Source organism: Leuciscus leuciscus (assembly GCF_965113295.1).
Source record: "Leuciscus leuciscus genome assembly, chromosome: 8".
Taxonomy (NCBI): domain Eukaryota; kingdom Metazoa; phylum Chordata; class Actinopteri; order Cypriniformes; family Leuciscidae; genus Leuciscus; species Leuciscus leuciscus.
This window is the reverse complement of record NC_138732.1, coordinates 37,283,648-37,300,783: the sequence shown is the minus strand read 5'-3', so window position 1 is coordinate 37,300,783 and position 17,136 is coordinate 37,283,648.

The following is a 17,136-nucleotide window of genomic DNA, read 5'->3' as shown; positions in this document are numbered from 1 at the left end:
CCACTCTATTTCCCTAGTCGTACTCCTTCATGCGTTTCACCGTGGTTTCCTTCAACTCATTGACAACTGAGGTGTGTGCATACCATCCATTCCCTTCGTTCATTCCCCACTCAGCTATATTCAAGAAAGGACTGTTACTCTCATCCTCCTTATCATCGCTCTTTGCTCTGTTTCATCCTGATACCTGCCTGTTGTGACTCACTCTCTGCTGCATCAATAAACTTGTTTAATTGTTCTCCCGTTGTACTCCCTGAGTCCATCATCAGTGGCCAAAAGAAATCAAAGTGGCTTGGCACTTTTTCCAAGTGTTCCACCAAGACAGTGCCTGTGCCGTTGCACACTGAAGATCAGGAGCAAATTGATGCAATCCACACTCCCCTGACATCAATTCTAGACAGCACACCCACAGTGACAAATTCAAATTCACCATGGATGTCCTTTTTAATTTGTTTAATTTAAAATGTAAAGCACTTTGGGAGCACTTTGACAGGAGGATAAAAAACAGTTAAAGAAGAGTGGCAAGTCATAGGGGAGTCATCTATGGGAGTCATCCTAATTCATAAATGGTGTTAATAAATAACTTTCTTGTGAACAACAATATTGTCTCTTTCTTCTAAATGGCCCTTGGAATTTTAGAAAAGGGATCAATTGTGTTTATCTTCATAAAATGCCATGTAGGACACTGTTTTGTAGCTGTATGACGACCAATAGTGAATAGTACAGTAGATATTTCATTGAGGATCCATATGATTACACGGTATGTCTAATGGGCTAAATATGGTTAATATCTAAATGTAACTTTATATAGATTCACACATCATATTTCACTCAGTCTCCTGTATATAAAAACCTACGGTGAAGATAACTATTCTACAGTAGGCCTAGGTCATATGTCATTACTTTGTCCATCTGATCCAACTATGTGTATTAATTTTTCAATTCACAAGAACAAATAGTCTTCTGTATGCTGAGTAAAGCCCAACTTAACAGATATTGTAATCCATAGAGCAGATCATTCCACTGCCTATCGTTACATTGTCTGCACTGTAACATTTATATTTAAATTAACAAAAAACACTAAATTAGTCAAAGTCTATGGACAGGACGGTTATTACAGTTTTTCTCGATTGCTTAAACACATTTCTTGAAACTAGGCCTTGTATTCTCCAAGCAGTAAACACAAATCTGTAACATCTCACCCAGTTCCCCAAACATCCTATTTTCAGGTCAAAATGAAGCTCTACACTCAAAACCATTCACTCTTGCTAAAAAAACAAACTTTGCCCTCAGACATCACACACAAGCCCTCACAAACACACACACTACAACATAGTCTTACACACTGGTGCAATAAATTCAAAACAACATTTCCAAAACTGGTAAGTTATGTTGCTTGTGGTTCCCCCCTCACAAACCTTTTCACACGATGAACACAAAAGACACAACCAATGGATACATTGTCACATTTTTATTCATTCATGTACTATTCATTCATGTACAGCACACACACAAAATTATTCTGCCTCAGCATCCCGGCATCCCGTCTGGGTCAGGCCAGAAAATCTTGTCCACATCACAGGCTATTTTGGCCCTATCCAGGCAGAGGGGTAAACTCCCCTTGCATGCCTGTTCCCCGCTGGGACGCATCAACTGAAATATTTGGCAGGCTTCTTCCATTTCATCGACTCTGTTACTGTAACTGTAACACATTTTACAGTTGTTCTTGGTCGAGGGCCCACGGACCTGAACCGATGTGTACGCTGCCCACACACACTGATTTACAAAATGGAAGCATTCAGAAAACTCTATCTGTATGTGAGGCAATTTGATGCATTTCTTTTTATGACAGTAGTTAAAAATACAGTAGAGAGCAGTCTGAAGTACATCTACCTGGTTTTCTCCTGGAAGGATTTTATGATCAAGACGACAGTGAAGCGACTCAAATTTGGCCTTCCTCGTCGTAGCCCAGCCTCCCTCATAGTCATACCATGGACAAAGACATGGGCAACTATAGTGGCACGAATTTCATCCGAGACTTGTCTCCTTGCCCTGGCCCTTCACCTTCCTCTTCCTCCTCCTCCTCCTCTTCCACTCCAGTGTCCTCGACCTCTTCCTTCATGTCCTTCTGGATCCATTTTTCCAAAACCCAATGAATTAACTCTGGCCCTTTTCTCTATCTATTGAAGGTTCTGATTAGTGTGTGATCAATTTTGACTCTTAGTGTTTCCCCTTGGGTAATTGTTTGCTAACTGAGCTGAAGCTATGCTGATTTGAGTGAACAACATTGAATGCTAGTGCTTTCTAAATGACAACATGGTATAGGCAATGAGAAATGAAGGGATTTGTGTGTAAAATTTGCAGTGACAGTTCAACAAATCTGACTCATGTGTCAAAACCGGGAAATTGTGTTTACAGTTTAGGGAAATGGGTGTGCTTTTTAATAAATGACAGTTATGTTTTTGAAATTTTTGTTCAAAAGCCTGGTTATAGTGTTTAACCCTTTCACACGTAAGTTTAAAATATTCTGGCTGACCCCCCAGCGTGAGTTTTTCAAGGCGACCGTTATTTAGAATGTGTCACTTTATGGTTTCCATGGTGACGTGTCATTGCTTGTCACGTGACACACCGCAGCAACAACAGAGCTGAATGAATGACGATCTGCTTTTATGTCATTTTTCCTTTTTTATTCAAAATATTCACAAATTTGTTAGATATGACATGAAATATCTGATATTCCGATTGTCAAATATATGCAAGTGGAAGTATTTTGTTGTTTAAACACCTTTATAACGATCGCGTTAGTTCAGCTGTATTCGCGATGGGCGCCGCCATCTTAGTTTGTGCCGCAGACGCAGTTCAGAGAACCGGATCTGTTGGATTTACAACACGTGAATTCATCCACTTCTCCCGAAATACATAAAACAAGTAAGTGGCAGGTGAACTGGGAGAAGAATAGTGTAAACTTTAAAGTTACTTACACAATGTGTATCTGATGAATAAAACTAATGGAAAGGATTATTATTGCCTCTTCCTTTGACATCAGTGTGTATTTTATAAACTCTAAATGTATTGTTTATTTAGTACTTATATGTCTGAAACCTAAAATAAACATTATGTGGTTGAAAACACTGAAAAGTTGTGATATATGACAGCTCTGAGCGCGTCTGTCTCTGGCTCAGCGCCAGCCAACGCGGGAAAGCCCATTTGAATTTAGCAGTTGATCACGTCATGTACTGACCGTTCTAATCACACCGGTGTGATCGTACGCTCCAGGGACCAGCCTAGACTGATCACACCGGTGTGATCGTACGTGCGAAAGGGTTAAGCAATCAAGAAAAACTGTAATGTGTAAGTTCCGAGCGTCGATTTAATGATATTACTTCGCCGTATATTCTTCTCCCCCTACTGGACGCATCAGGAACAACAGGGGCGTAAAACTGCCTGGGCCGTGAAACTGCCTGGGCCGTATATCTACTGGCTCTAGTCAGCCTCCCCATATAGCGAGCTTTGGATACTCGGCAATAACAAACACGAATTTCACTCATCCAAAATCTCAGAAATCACCACCAGTAGGGAGTGCAGCCTTACAGAGAGACTCAGGAAGAGGTTTAACTTTTAGATGCACCTGGACGTTTCTGAAAGGTTAGTGGATACATTTATATAGTTGTTGTGAAGTTACACTGATTCATGTAATTTTCATCGACTTGCATGTACCGTCATGTTTAACTTTTACACAAGTTGATACAATTCCCTGAGATCTTTATAAGACAGCTGTGACTTTTTTTGGGTCAAATAATGTTCAGTGCTCGTCTGTGCAGCAACGACAGAACAGTTTGCATGCTTTGCTCGAACTTTTGCCATTGCGTTAGAACTGGTTACACTGTTGTAGCTTGCCAAAAAATGAAATGGCGGCGCTGTGGGTGGAAACCCATGGTGGTAATATTATAATAAGATCCCCTTCCTACGTCAGAAGGGGAGTGAAATCTGATCAGCTTATTTTTTTACATGCTTGCAGAGAAAGGCTTACCACAACAAAGTTACTTGGTTGTCACTTTTCACGTTTTCTCAGTTGGCAGATTCACCGGGGACCCGATAATAGCACTTAAACACGGAAAAAGTCAGATTTTCATGATATGTCCCCTTTAAAGGATTAAAGGAGTAAACATTTAGCAGGAGTTTCCTTTCAGTTTCCAGTGAGGATACAGTGCGATGTAGGCAGTGGCTAAAGGCTTCACAGAATTGTAGATACAGAGAGAACGCCGTGACAAACAATCTGAAAAACCTCTTAACATTTCAAACTGGATGACCACAAAGTGTTTTAGACATTTTGTATCAGCTGGCATACTTTTGCTGACAAAAAATCTTGAATTTCTTGGTTCAGCTAAAGGGGCGTCACACTACACCGTTTCGTTCCATTGACTTCCATTCATTTGCATGCCAATGTTTCGCGTTTCGGCGTGTTCCAAAGTTCATGTTTGGAGAACTCCGATCTGCGAACTCGCATCACATGCGAACATGAGCATATGACAGCTTAAAATGTTATCTGATCTAATAAAAAATATATATACAAGACAAACTAAAATATTTTCTAAATAAAATAAAATTATTAACTTTTTCATATAAAATAATGGCATTTTTTAATAATTAAATATAAACTAATTTTTGAGTTTTGACTATGAACACAGGAAAACACAGCTATACAACATAGTTCAAAACAAATAAATAATTAGTAATTTCTGAACATTGACTCTAAGTCTTTATTCACCTTTTTCTCATGTTTTCTTAATAGAATTAATAAAAGTATAGAATATAATAGCATATTTCTAATAGGGGCTCATTGTAACGCAGTGTGACAACATGCCCCACCTGCACAACTGGGATTTAAACCCAGCTAGTGTCTTCTGCTAGTTAGTGAAGCATTAAAGATCTCAACTGTTAAATAACATATTGGAGATTAAAATAATATCAGATTTGTCTAATTTTAAATAAACAAAAAAAAATAGAGATGAAAAATTACCTTAAAGGAGAACTCTGTAACTCTAGCGAACTCTAGTCACTTCTTCGCTGATTTTCCCTTTTGTTGTCGCATGTTTTCCCCACGAGCTCCCCCTACAGCTGTGGGGGGGGGCGTATATTTCACAACACAGTCGTAAAAAACTCACTTGCGGCGGCCTCCTCCCCCTCTCCACCGCTGCTCATGTGCGTTTGTTTTGATCGGAGCAAGCCAACTGTATCGTGTGGAGCTATGTCTACCGAGGTGAGTAATCTGGTAATACATCATACATGCGTGTGTGTTTATGTCGAATTGCCGTAAAGCAATTTGTGTTTCGCGCTCGTTCTCGTTCTAGTTCTCGCTTCTCACGAGACTTCCAATTTCTAACTTGCCGGGACGGTAGTGTTGCAAGTTGCAAGGTTGGTTTTCCGCCTGGGAACGCTGGGGGGAGCGGGGAAAGTCACCAATATCACCAGAACAGGTTGTTTAACCATCCAAATGATTTCTAGACAGTTTTATTAAGTTAAAAAAGTTACCAAGTTCTCCTTTAAGAAATTTACTTTTGCTATGGTTTAATAAATGTCTATGGATATCTTCCAAAAAATGTTTTATTTTGGCGCAATTTTTTCTCTACATAATGTTGATATGGCAACTAGTAAATACACCAAGTCATGCTAGCATGTGTGGAAGTATTTAAAACAAGTGTGTTACAACTAGCCCCATGTTACGTTGTGCCCCGCGCTCCCCTAAAGATCGATACGTCAACTCTTGGCTGAATTAAAAGAATGATATTTTTTACAGTTAAGTCAGGTAGATTGTATATTTTTACATTTTGAATGTATTGCTATTTGTCATGTTGAATTCATGTTCATAAAAAAAAGAGTGTGACCTGACGTCATTTTACGACCGTTGCAGTGTCTGAAGAAATCGTGCTCGAAGTCTGTGACCGTGTAGATATTTCATAAGAGACCTCTTTCAAAAACATAAAAGAATCATAATTTTCCCCAAACATTTGCCCGCTAGTGTGTATAATTGGTCTGAGCAAAATCGGCAGACGGCTGAATGAAAATGCAAATTCACTTTCGTACTCATGGAAATGCAGAAATACAGGGGTGATGCATTCCCCAGTGTTTGGTTAAAACTTGTCAAACACAGTGTTCACTAAAACCCCTGCAACCCTGCTTATGAATGATCTCAGCTGCTGCAGATTTTTAGACTGGACACGCTAAAGGCAAAGCAATTCTGCCTCTCACTGCTGCTAGACATTCAGCTTTACAAACACAATACTGTGAGCTATTCAACCCGAGTAGCAACACAAGGAAAACAAGTCATTTCAATAACCTTAGTGGGTGTAAATCAGTGTTCAGCTTTCTCAAAGCAATCTATTCCTGAGTAGCTTTAAATATCCATAAAAACCCTCCATCTGCTAAGATTTCTGAAATCGAAATGAACCTGCTGGCACTCTTAGCATTAAAGCCATTGCCACAGGCAGGTATATTCAGCATTAATTGCTTTCAGTGTGGACACATTTGTTCAGGTGTTATTCTGGTGGCTGCGTGGGTAGATCACTTACAGAATCTATTTTAGTGACAGAGAACATGAGCCTTCTGTATAATTACTGTCGTCTCGGTCTGATGACAGCAGATCTCGTGGAGCGACGGGGTTTCGTCCACTGAGGGGACAATTAGAGAGAGATCCGTCAAGAAAACACTGAATTAAACAAACACAGCTTATCTAGTCATTTACACATCATAACGTTACTCAATTCATCAACACATTACTATGCATTGACATCAATTGATTAAATCATATTAAATTCCACTGCATCTGCTAATACACTGACCTGTATACATTTGGGAGGCCCGACTTATCAAATAATCATGAATCAGAAAGAGACTTGAAGGGATAGTTCACACAAAAGTGAAAAAATTATTTCATCATAACTCACCCTCATGTCATTCCACACCTACGGACCGGCTCCTAGACTAGAGGGAGATGGTGGTGGTAAAAATAATTAGATGGGAGGAATAATGACATTAAATATTTATTTATTTTGCATTCGCTTGCAAAAGTATTAGTCTCCCCAGTATGGAAGCTTGTTTCCGCCACAGAATAAAACATTTAAAAATATAATTGCGACTTTTTATCTCAACATTGCGAGATATAAAGTCAGAATTGAGTGATATGAAGTCGCAACTGCGTGTTATAAAGTTGCAATTCTGACTTTTTTTCTCGCAATTCTATTTATATTTTTAATTTATATCAATTGCGACTTTATATCACTTATAACTCGCAATCGCGACTTTATATCACGCAGTTCTGAGATTAAAAACTCAGAATTGTGAGATAAAAAGTTTCAATTACCTTTTTTATTTTCTATTCTGTGGTGGAAACAAGGTTCCATACCTCAGAGAAACATTGTTCGCAAGACTTTTGTGATGGAAATAATATGAGGTGGAAGGAAAAACTAAATGTCAGAGCTTTTGTGAGTGAATGCAAAGTTTCTCAATGCTTTTCGAGAGAACACAAAAGTTTTGCGAGAGAACGCAATATATTAAGGGGTTAGAATGCAATGGTTCCCAAATTCTATATAGTTTCTGCCTGTTCATATTCACGCAAAGGCCAAGAAACAGTGCAAAAGTGCATAAGTGAGAGGAAATCTGTCATAAATTAAGAATATGTTCAAAAGACACAAAAGAGGCTCTATCATGTCGGTGTCTGGTGAAGTTTGGGATGGCTGCCCAGATGCTGAGGTCTTACTACACATGCACTATTAAATGCATCCCATTATGCTCTACTCCCACCGAACAACACCACACAAGACGGCAAAGCCATGCAGTCAGTGATAAGGCCCACACTTCCCACACTGCACAACAAGAATAAACGAATGATCCCAGCCACGTGAGCAATTACAATTCAATTACAGTTCAGTTAATTCAATTCAGTTACAATTCTATGTCTGTGATTCGGTCGGGACTAACATCTGTGTTCATTACAGAGGTGAGTATGTGTTTGTTAAAGTAAGGCATTTTAGAAGGTCATGTGATGTGGACGTGGTAGTGTGTATTTTTAATGAAATTGATATAATTTAATTTATTATAAAACCTTTTATTAAATAAAAACAAAGACTTAAAAAATTCAATGTGGAAACACACATTTTTCTGACGTCCTTTGGGCAAATCTGTATAATTGCAATTTGTTACTGTTTCTTCTGGAACGCACATCACAGTAAACCACATTAGATGGGGTAAAAGTCACCTTTATAGTGCTTAATACAGATTGTTTCAAAGCAATAAACAGGAAAATATAAGAATCAATTATGCAAACTTGAAAAATTATGTAAAGCAACTCCACAGAAGACAATAGTGTCGTTATTCAGCTCAATTACCCAGTTATTCAGTTCAGTAGCAGTGTTCATGCTGCAAAATTGGTCAATTATGAAATGAAGTAGAATCAGCTGTAAAGCAGCACTGCAGAAGACCGAATGATAAGTATGTCAGAATTCATAAAATGGCATAAATCATTAAACACATGAGTAGTTATCTGTCACATATACAAAAATAATAAGCAAAGTAAGCTCTCTCCATCCCCAGCACTACTCCACTGAACACTGGCCTCCACAGACAGACAAACAAACAAGAGATTCTGATATACCAGTTTGGTTAGAATGAGGAAAACTATTTATAAAAATGTAAAGAATATTTGCAGTGGGCAAATATCTGCATTAAGCCAAAAAACATATGAAAACCATGATATGCAAAAAGGGCTTAATGGAGGATTTAACTTTAAGCTCTGTAGAAGGTTCTGTAATCTGTTTCGCCATTTGGATTATTATTCAGTGCAATGGTTGGAGTGAATTAAAGTGAAACTTAAAGCGATATTTCACCCAGAAAGGAAAATGCAGTCCTAATTTACTCACCCTCATTTTGAAGATTGTCGGGAGCCAAACAGAAAGTCATACAGGTTTGGATCACGGGGCATGAGGGGTGAGTAAACGATGACATCATTTTTGAATGAACTACTGTATGCCTTTAAGTGCACAGACAGGCTAGAGAACCAGAGAATTTAGCTGTCTCATAGGTTTACGTTTTAAATCGAGCAGTGGAGTGGAATTTGCACTCTCAACATGATGACAAGCTTAGTGATGGCTTCAGGATAGCACTAATAAGATTAAGAGGATGAACATGGACTTTGGGAGGAAACAAGGCAGAAAGCATGGGGTCAGAACCACTGGGGTTTCAGTGGGAATCACAGGTTTACCCGCTTCCTAAACAGCCTTTACACCTGTGACCAAGTGTGATTATGTTGAGGGGAGCGTCAAATGCTGTAGGGATGACATATTTTTGTCATATTTAGTATTTTTGACATATAATATATGACCCACTTCTACCCCAAATAACTTTGAATTTGGTTACATGAAATTTTTGGCCAAAATAACTGCTATTATGAATATGCTATTCCATCATGTAAGCAAAGTACAGTGATTACAAGATGTTTGGTTTCATTTCTTCACTCATTTCATTTCTTTGTTATATAATTGATGACTAGTCTATTCTTGGGCTATGGTTTAGAAGTCTATAAAATTTTCACAGACAGCCCAAATTTTGCCTTGTTTTAGCCTAGACGTCAGGGCTGTGTTTGGACGGCTATTAGACGTCTTTTTAACGCAAAATTGCTTGCTGGGATCGTATAGAAGTCTAGTTTTAGTTAAAAGCCTGAAATAAGGTCTGTGGTGTACACAAGCTCAAGATATCTTCATGTTTTAATCTACAACATAAAATACAGTAAAACCCCTTTGTAATTTAATACAGATTTTACTTGTCTTGAAAAAGAAGTGGCTAATTCTCATAGAATAAACATGGTAGGAAAGCACATCTCCCAAATGTATAAATGCTAATTTTCTAATTTGCTGAATGTCCACTAGTTAATAACACCCCATAGACTTCCTTGAGCTCATTCTAATGAAAAGGCATATAACCGGAATAAACCGTAGGACAGTCATAGCCTCAACTTCCTCACTAAGAAGTCCCATTACTTTCTAGGCCCCTGATAGTCTGTCTGTGTTCTGGACTAGGAGGTCGAGTGCTCAGAAAACTTGCTTCTTCCGCAGTCCTTCTGAGCGAACACTGGGCGCTGGTCTTCAGCGGCGTTCATCACAATCAGCTCCCATGCTGGCGACACACACAGGGGACGGTACGCTTGTGCTGGCGAACTAATTGCTCCCTTCCAGACCCACACTGTGCTCAGCTGAGGCAAGAAAAAAACAGCAGTGCTTATCACCATAATGAAGAACAGCTGCTCTCAGTCAGAACAAGAACAAAAGGCTTGCAAATGATCGAGACAGGCTGGCAAAGGCTGCATACAAATATGCTTACTTCCTTACTGTGTAGCAGGTGAAAAACAGTATGTGAAAAGAGTAGGACGTTTAATGAATTCATAGTATTCCTAAAACAGTGGGCGAAAAGTACCCGGATGACCTCCCACTACGACTGCGATTCTGACAACATGGTAGATGTCGTATGTCTGGATTTCATTCATAAACACATTCATACTATATAGAATTCACTTTTCAACAGTTGCGGATTCAAAAGAAGGACCTACTCAGAGAGTATGCCATTTTGGAAACTGGCAAGCATCTTCCAGCAACAGTCTCTCTGTAATGCTCTGCATTTTAGATTTTGTGGTTGCTTTTAAATGTCTTATTTTACACTTGAGAACATGTGCTGGAGAGTGTATCACCAAATCAACAAAAAATATAAAGAAATAAGGTTAAAATAACAAATGTATCAATAGTGTATCATCATACATCATTCATTCTTATTATAACAGTGGAAAAAACTTAAAATACTCCTTAATTTATGATCATACAGATAAGGGTAAGACATCATTTGAAACTGTAAAGGGGTGGTTTTTATTTGTGTACACTCACAATAAAAACAAAACATTTCCGTGAAGTTAGTGGAGCATGTCACAAAAATTAATCGCAACTCAGCGTATCGGCTACAAGCAAGCTCTTGCGTCCCATCTGAACTCGTTTTGGGTTGGTGCGTTGATAGTCTGTTCTTCTTTTGCTCTTTTTCATGTTGTGGCATAGATATCCATATAAGGCTGGATGTCTCGTCCGCGCTGCTGGCCAATGGAGGTCTACGTCCGCACACGGCGGCCATCTTGCCACAGGGAGCTCGCTCACTCGTAACATTGTGTTTTAATGGTGCATGTACTTTTAAATAACCATAACTTGCTCAATTTTCTACCGATTTTCAAACGGTTTGGTTTGTTATAAACGTCAGAGATGTAGTTATGACACTGCATACATATGAATAATTATAACAATGGACTTCTATATGAAAGAATTATAGCCACGTTAATAAAGTTTGTAAGAAACCAAACTGTTTGTAAATCCGTCAAGATTTCAGCGAGATAAGAGGATTTGTGTTCGTGCTGATCACTGACCTTACATCAGGTACCACAGAGCTCGCCAGAAAGCTTCCTTGTGGCAAGATGGCCGCCGGTGATGCCGTTCGAGACTCCGCCTTAAGACATCTAGCCTTATATGGATATCTATGGTGGCAGTTAGCAAACGGCGTTGCAGTGACGTGTACGCCCCCTTCTGGATGGATCGCCTGTGACAGACTGTATTTGCCGTCTGACTGTATGCACTGCAAAACACCATGTAGACCCCCACATTACAACTGAACAAAAATAATGATTATAGGGGTTGAGTGAAGAGCCTCATGAATTTTAACTACAATATTCCTTTGAACAAGTCCGACATTAGGCTTTGCATTAGACTTCAAAGCTTTAACAATTTTCTTATTAACCTTTGTTCCAAAACCAAATCAGCTACTAGACTTGAGTATCGTAGGCCAACAACAGCACAGCATGTTGACCAGGTGACACACAGCATATGCAGGAGGCCTTGCAGTAATTCATAAACATCTCGCACTCATTCAAAACCCTCAGAAATGTATCATCTCTGCTGTTTCATTGGTGTCTTTAGACACTTTGCATGAAGAAATCACACCCTCTGTTGGTATCCAAAGCTTTGTTCACACTGGACACAATTACCATTTGTTTTTCTCCTCTCTCATTTTGCTAGTAGTTAAATTTGAGGTTTTGAGGATTACCTGCACAGCTCTTTACTAGCTGGCCTCTATTAAACTTTATTTTGTGTTGTGATTTTTGCCTTTTATTGGGACAGGACAGTAGAGAGTTGACAGGAAATGAGGTGGGTGATGGGATCGGGAAAGGTCCACGAGCCGGGACTCGAACTCGGGCCGTCCGAGCACAACTACGCTACATGTCGGCGCGCTGACCACGAGGCTATCGGCGCCGACAGGCCTCTGTTAAACTGACCACCCCTAAACCAAACTCCCATGCAAGTCACAGCAATAATGTAACCCCTTCAGTTCTACTGGCACAACTCCGAGCGGGACCAGTGGAACCAATGTTTCCGGCATGGGAGGCGTGCACACTTACAAGAATGACAGTCGCTATTCTTCTAGAGACCAGTTGCACAGCTCTTATTGGCTGGCCTGTTACATATGCAAGTTTCAAAATGTGTCAAACCACTCTTATAAAGCAGCAAATGTATGTTCATGGTTACAAGATGTGCAATGTAATGTCTTCAACAGTTCTACAGTTTTTCTATCAAGTCAACTACACTCATGGAAGAGAAACAGAAAATCAGAAAGAAAAAGTTAAGACATATAAAGGCAACACCATAGTACCCTAACATTGTAACACAAGTCTGCTCAACAAAACCACATGCAATGCTGTACAATCTTGTTTGCATGCTTGTTGTAGTTGTTGAGTGGTCAGGTCTACACAGATGATTGACAAAAAAAATCATCTGTACAGTGTAAATATGACAGTGTGCTTGCTTTAGCAGAGGAAGAATTGTTAAAGTGTGGACTGGAATGTGAGCTGACTTCTCCAGCTGCTCTCTTGTGCACTAAATTAGCAGGAGGTCTAATATATTTAAGCTAACTGCTGGCCCAGCAAGTTAACAGTCAGTCTAAATTGCAATGCACCGTTCCTTGCTGAGAGCAGTGGATTTGCAAATGAGTTTAACACTTTCCAGTCACCCAGCTAACACCCAGAAGAAATATTCATACAGCATGAAATCATAATTTCTTCAATGTCTGGGCTAGCTAAAGGGCTAACTGACCCATCGCTGAGCCCTGTTCCCTCTGTTTACTGTGCCTTTTACCAAATATCCCACAGGAAAGAACTGGAGGTTTAGGAGATTCCAGATGTGGACTAGAATCAGTTGTAATGTTGCTAAGCATCTTTTATCCGCCCTTTCTCATTAAATAAATTGTTAAATGATGCAATAACATGATTAAAAACGGAAGAGACTGGGAATCAGAATTGAGGCAAATCCTTCTCACAATCAACTGAAAAAAGAGAAGCCTGATTTGAAAGAGATGATGATAACATTAGTAAAACATTAGGGTAAGTGAACAGAACAACACACTCGGATCATATCAGCTGTGCAGTTACTATCACATCTGTTAGGACCACAATCGTTCAAAGTTGCAAAGCAAAGATGCTAACAAAATGTAAAGTTAGTAAGCTAATTTTAAGTGCTGTTTAGTTTAACTGAGCTGTGAATTTACTTGATATGTGACCCTGGACACACAAAACCAGTCTCATAGGTTTTTTTTTTTTTTTATGTATATTTATACATCATCTGAAAGCTGAATAAATACGCTTTCCATTGATGTATGGTTTGTTAGGATAAGACAATATTTGGCTGATATGCAACTATTTGAAAATCTGGAATCTGAGGGTGCAAAATAAAATCTAAACATTGAAATCTCCTTTAAAGTTGTACATTTATGTTCGCGATTGTGCAGCATTCACACACAAAAATGAATGTTTTATATATTTACGGTAGGAAATTTACAAAATATCTTCACGGAACATGATCTTTACTTAATATCCTAATGATTTTTGGCATAAAAGAAAAATGTATCATTTTGACCCATACAATGTGTTGTTGGCTATTGCTACACATATACCCGTGCGACTTGTGGCTGGTTTTGTGGTCCAGGGTCACATATCTCTTTTTTTTTTTTTTTTTTTTTTTTGATCTGTCATCAAGGGGCGTTTTCTGGACCAAAGCTCAAGTTGGTCATCCCCACTTGTTTAAGAGAGTAGTTGCTTAAATATGCTCATGTTAATCCTTTAATTTGTCACCTAGGTTGACTGAAAACTCTGCTACAACTTATGGAAATTGCACACTGCCTGTTTAAGGTCTGGCTCATGAAAGTACTGTAAGGAGTCACAACTTGTCAAAAGTACAAATCGTAATTTTCAAAACTGTAAGGTTATTTGCAATCAACACCAGTGGTGGAACCTGGGTGCATGTTGGGTGTGGATCTGGTGGGCCCTTTCCCCAAAAGCTCTAAACAAAATGAGCATCTTTTATCTGGTCAAGTAATGCTTGAATTGGGTGGAACTACTGCATATCATCCTCAAACTCACCTCACAGAACGGATCAACAGGGCTTTAAAAACCATGATCGCCTCATTTGTGGGGAAACAACCATCGTCATGGGGATAAATGGTTATCTGAATTCAAGTTTGCCATCAACACAGCCTGACAGGGATGTAGTGTAACGTGCATTTTTTATAATTTTTTCCGAAGTGTTGACAACTTAGTGTTAACTAATAATTGTTGCAAACTGGTTCTACCAATAAAATGTTGGTGCATTCCTGGAACTGGGCGTCGTTACACTACATCCTTATGCTTCGCTTTCTCCCATGACTTTTACGTGCTTTTCCCTAATCACTGAAGTGACGTCGACGTCCAGGTTAGCGGTAGCATTAGCCATCAGGCAAGTGTTATTTAAATAAACTCCTGAGGTACTTACAAACTTTCCAATGCCTCGTTTTATGAGTACAGAACCTATTTGTACTACTGTAGAAGTTTGGTACCATTCTGGGCATTATTAGTGGGGTAATTTACGAGATACAACCTTGGATCCATTAGCGCCTACACTAAGCCATCCGGCTGATTTCTCTAAATAAGCTCTAACTTTAATAATGTTCAACCAAGGGAAAAAAAAGCTTCTGGGGGGTGTTTGGCTCGAGGTCATGGTGCAAAGGACCCTATGTTGAAATTACTCTGAACCATCCCTTTAACAACTAGTGGAGAACCAGCGTACCACAGTGCGTACTCGATGTATTCAAATAATGAGCAGTTGTCGTTCCCAATCGTTAAGCCTGCTCCAAATGTGCACCTTTAAAGTGCACTCGTCCCAAAAAACCAGAATGCACAGTTCCAGCAAATCATCCACAAAATCCTCCAGTGGCCGTCCTCCTTGTTATAAGGCCTAGAGTTGTTCCTCTGATTTTCTTTTAGTAGTCCGGTTTTCTGTTAAGTTTTGCCCCAGGATGAAGAATATAGATGACATAATTCAAATAGAAACATTGTTTATCAACCAATACCTGTGACTCTGGTAATCCAAGAGTGAAGAAACACAAACGACACAGCGTTTAAAACACAATACCAGACAATGAACAGAAGGGGAAGAGGAACTTAAACACACAATTATAATGAACTCAAAGACTAACAGGTGTGATTGTTAATGAATATTTGTGGTCACAAAAGACTGGCAGGAACAAAGGAACACAGGAAACGGGTAAATAGGCAGACAGTGTGAAAACGAAACTGAAACAGAACAAAACAGAAACTTCATGTGACAATGATACAGTTAACTTTCCATACCTGTTAACACTGGCTACACATTCACTTTTACTTTTACACACTTATAACTGGAATGTTGTACGGTAATTTGCTGTTGACAAACTGTAGTGGGAACATTCAAGTTTAAACATTAGTTGATAATAATGGGAATTGCTCTAGTTTGTTGTTGTTGTTTTTAATGTTGTGTGTGTTGTGTCACACTTGCAGTGTACAGTGCTACAGAAAGGAAGAGAACACAGTTTATTGAGATACTCAGATTTCTCAGGACAGCTGTCTGTCTGGTCTGAGTCACAACTAGATCACAGGCTAAACAAATTCACTGATGAGACTCAACCCTTCAGTCTGGACTGCGATGTGAAAACAACAGACAACTGCAAAATATTAATGAGGAAACAACTTTGAGGTGAAATCTTGCGAAACCATTCCCAGCCTTCACAGATGTCTGGCTAAATGCTGTGGATGTGTTCAAGAAGAATCATCTCTCACTCATGCAGTGCTATAAGTTGTTATAAGCAATATGAGCTGTTGTGTGTTCAGACGTTTGATGAAGGCCTGTAGAATTCCCCAAACAATTAAATAAGTATAGATGGAAAATAATAATTGGCAGGCCTATAGTCCTTTTAAAATGTGGAAAACAACAATTTATACACTGTAAAAAATATTGTTGCAATTAGCAATCACAATTCACAACTTAAAATATTTGCGTTAGAATAACTTTCCCAGATTTACCTTGAGATAGGCTAACTCAAATATTCAAGTTGTCACTTACTTCACATTTTAAGTTGACTAAACGTAACAATTTAAGGCAGCATGAACACTTTTTTTTTTAAATATATTTTTACAGCTTTAGAACAAAATGAATAACTTATAACTTGCAATGTAACAAAAAGGATATCAAATTAATGTGTAATCAAGAAAAATAAATATTAGACACAATTACAAAACTAAAGATGAATGATGTTTGAGAGGTAACGATTCTTATTCCTACAAATATAACAATAGTAATAAAATAATTTTAAATACTATTTTATAAAATGAATATAATGCGCCTTTGAACTACAGAGAAATGGTGCTTTAACGGGAGCAACACCATGAACACGGACGCTTTGTGTATAGGCTAAATCTGCATTAGATTCTTATTTAGGTCTTATTCATTTATAGAAGAGAAAATGGTATGAATTATGACTATATTCAGTAGTAGTGAGACAATTTTCCATTATGAAAATGCGTAATGGCTTCAGTGCCATCTAGTGGAAACCATGCCATTAAAATACTTGTTCAAATATAAAACATGCAGCATTTAAAAACTGTACTAGAGTTAAAAAATATTGCAATTCCATTGTATGAGTGCATGCTACATAAAAGTAATAATTTCACATTTTAAATCATTAAAAAAAAAATAAAAAAATTTATTTGCAGCTGAAGAG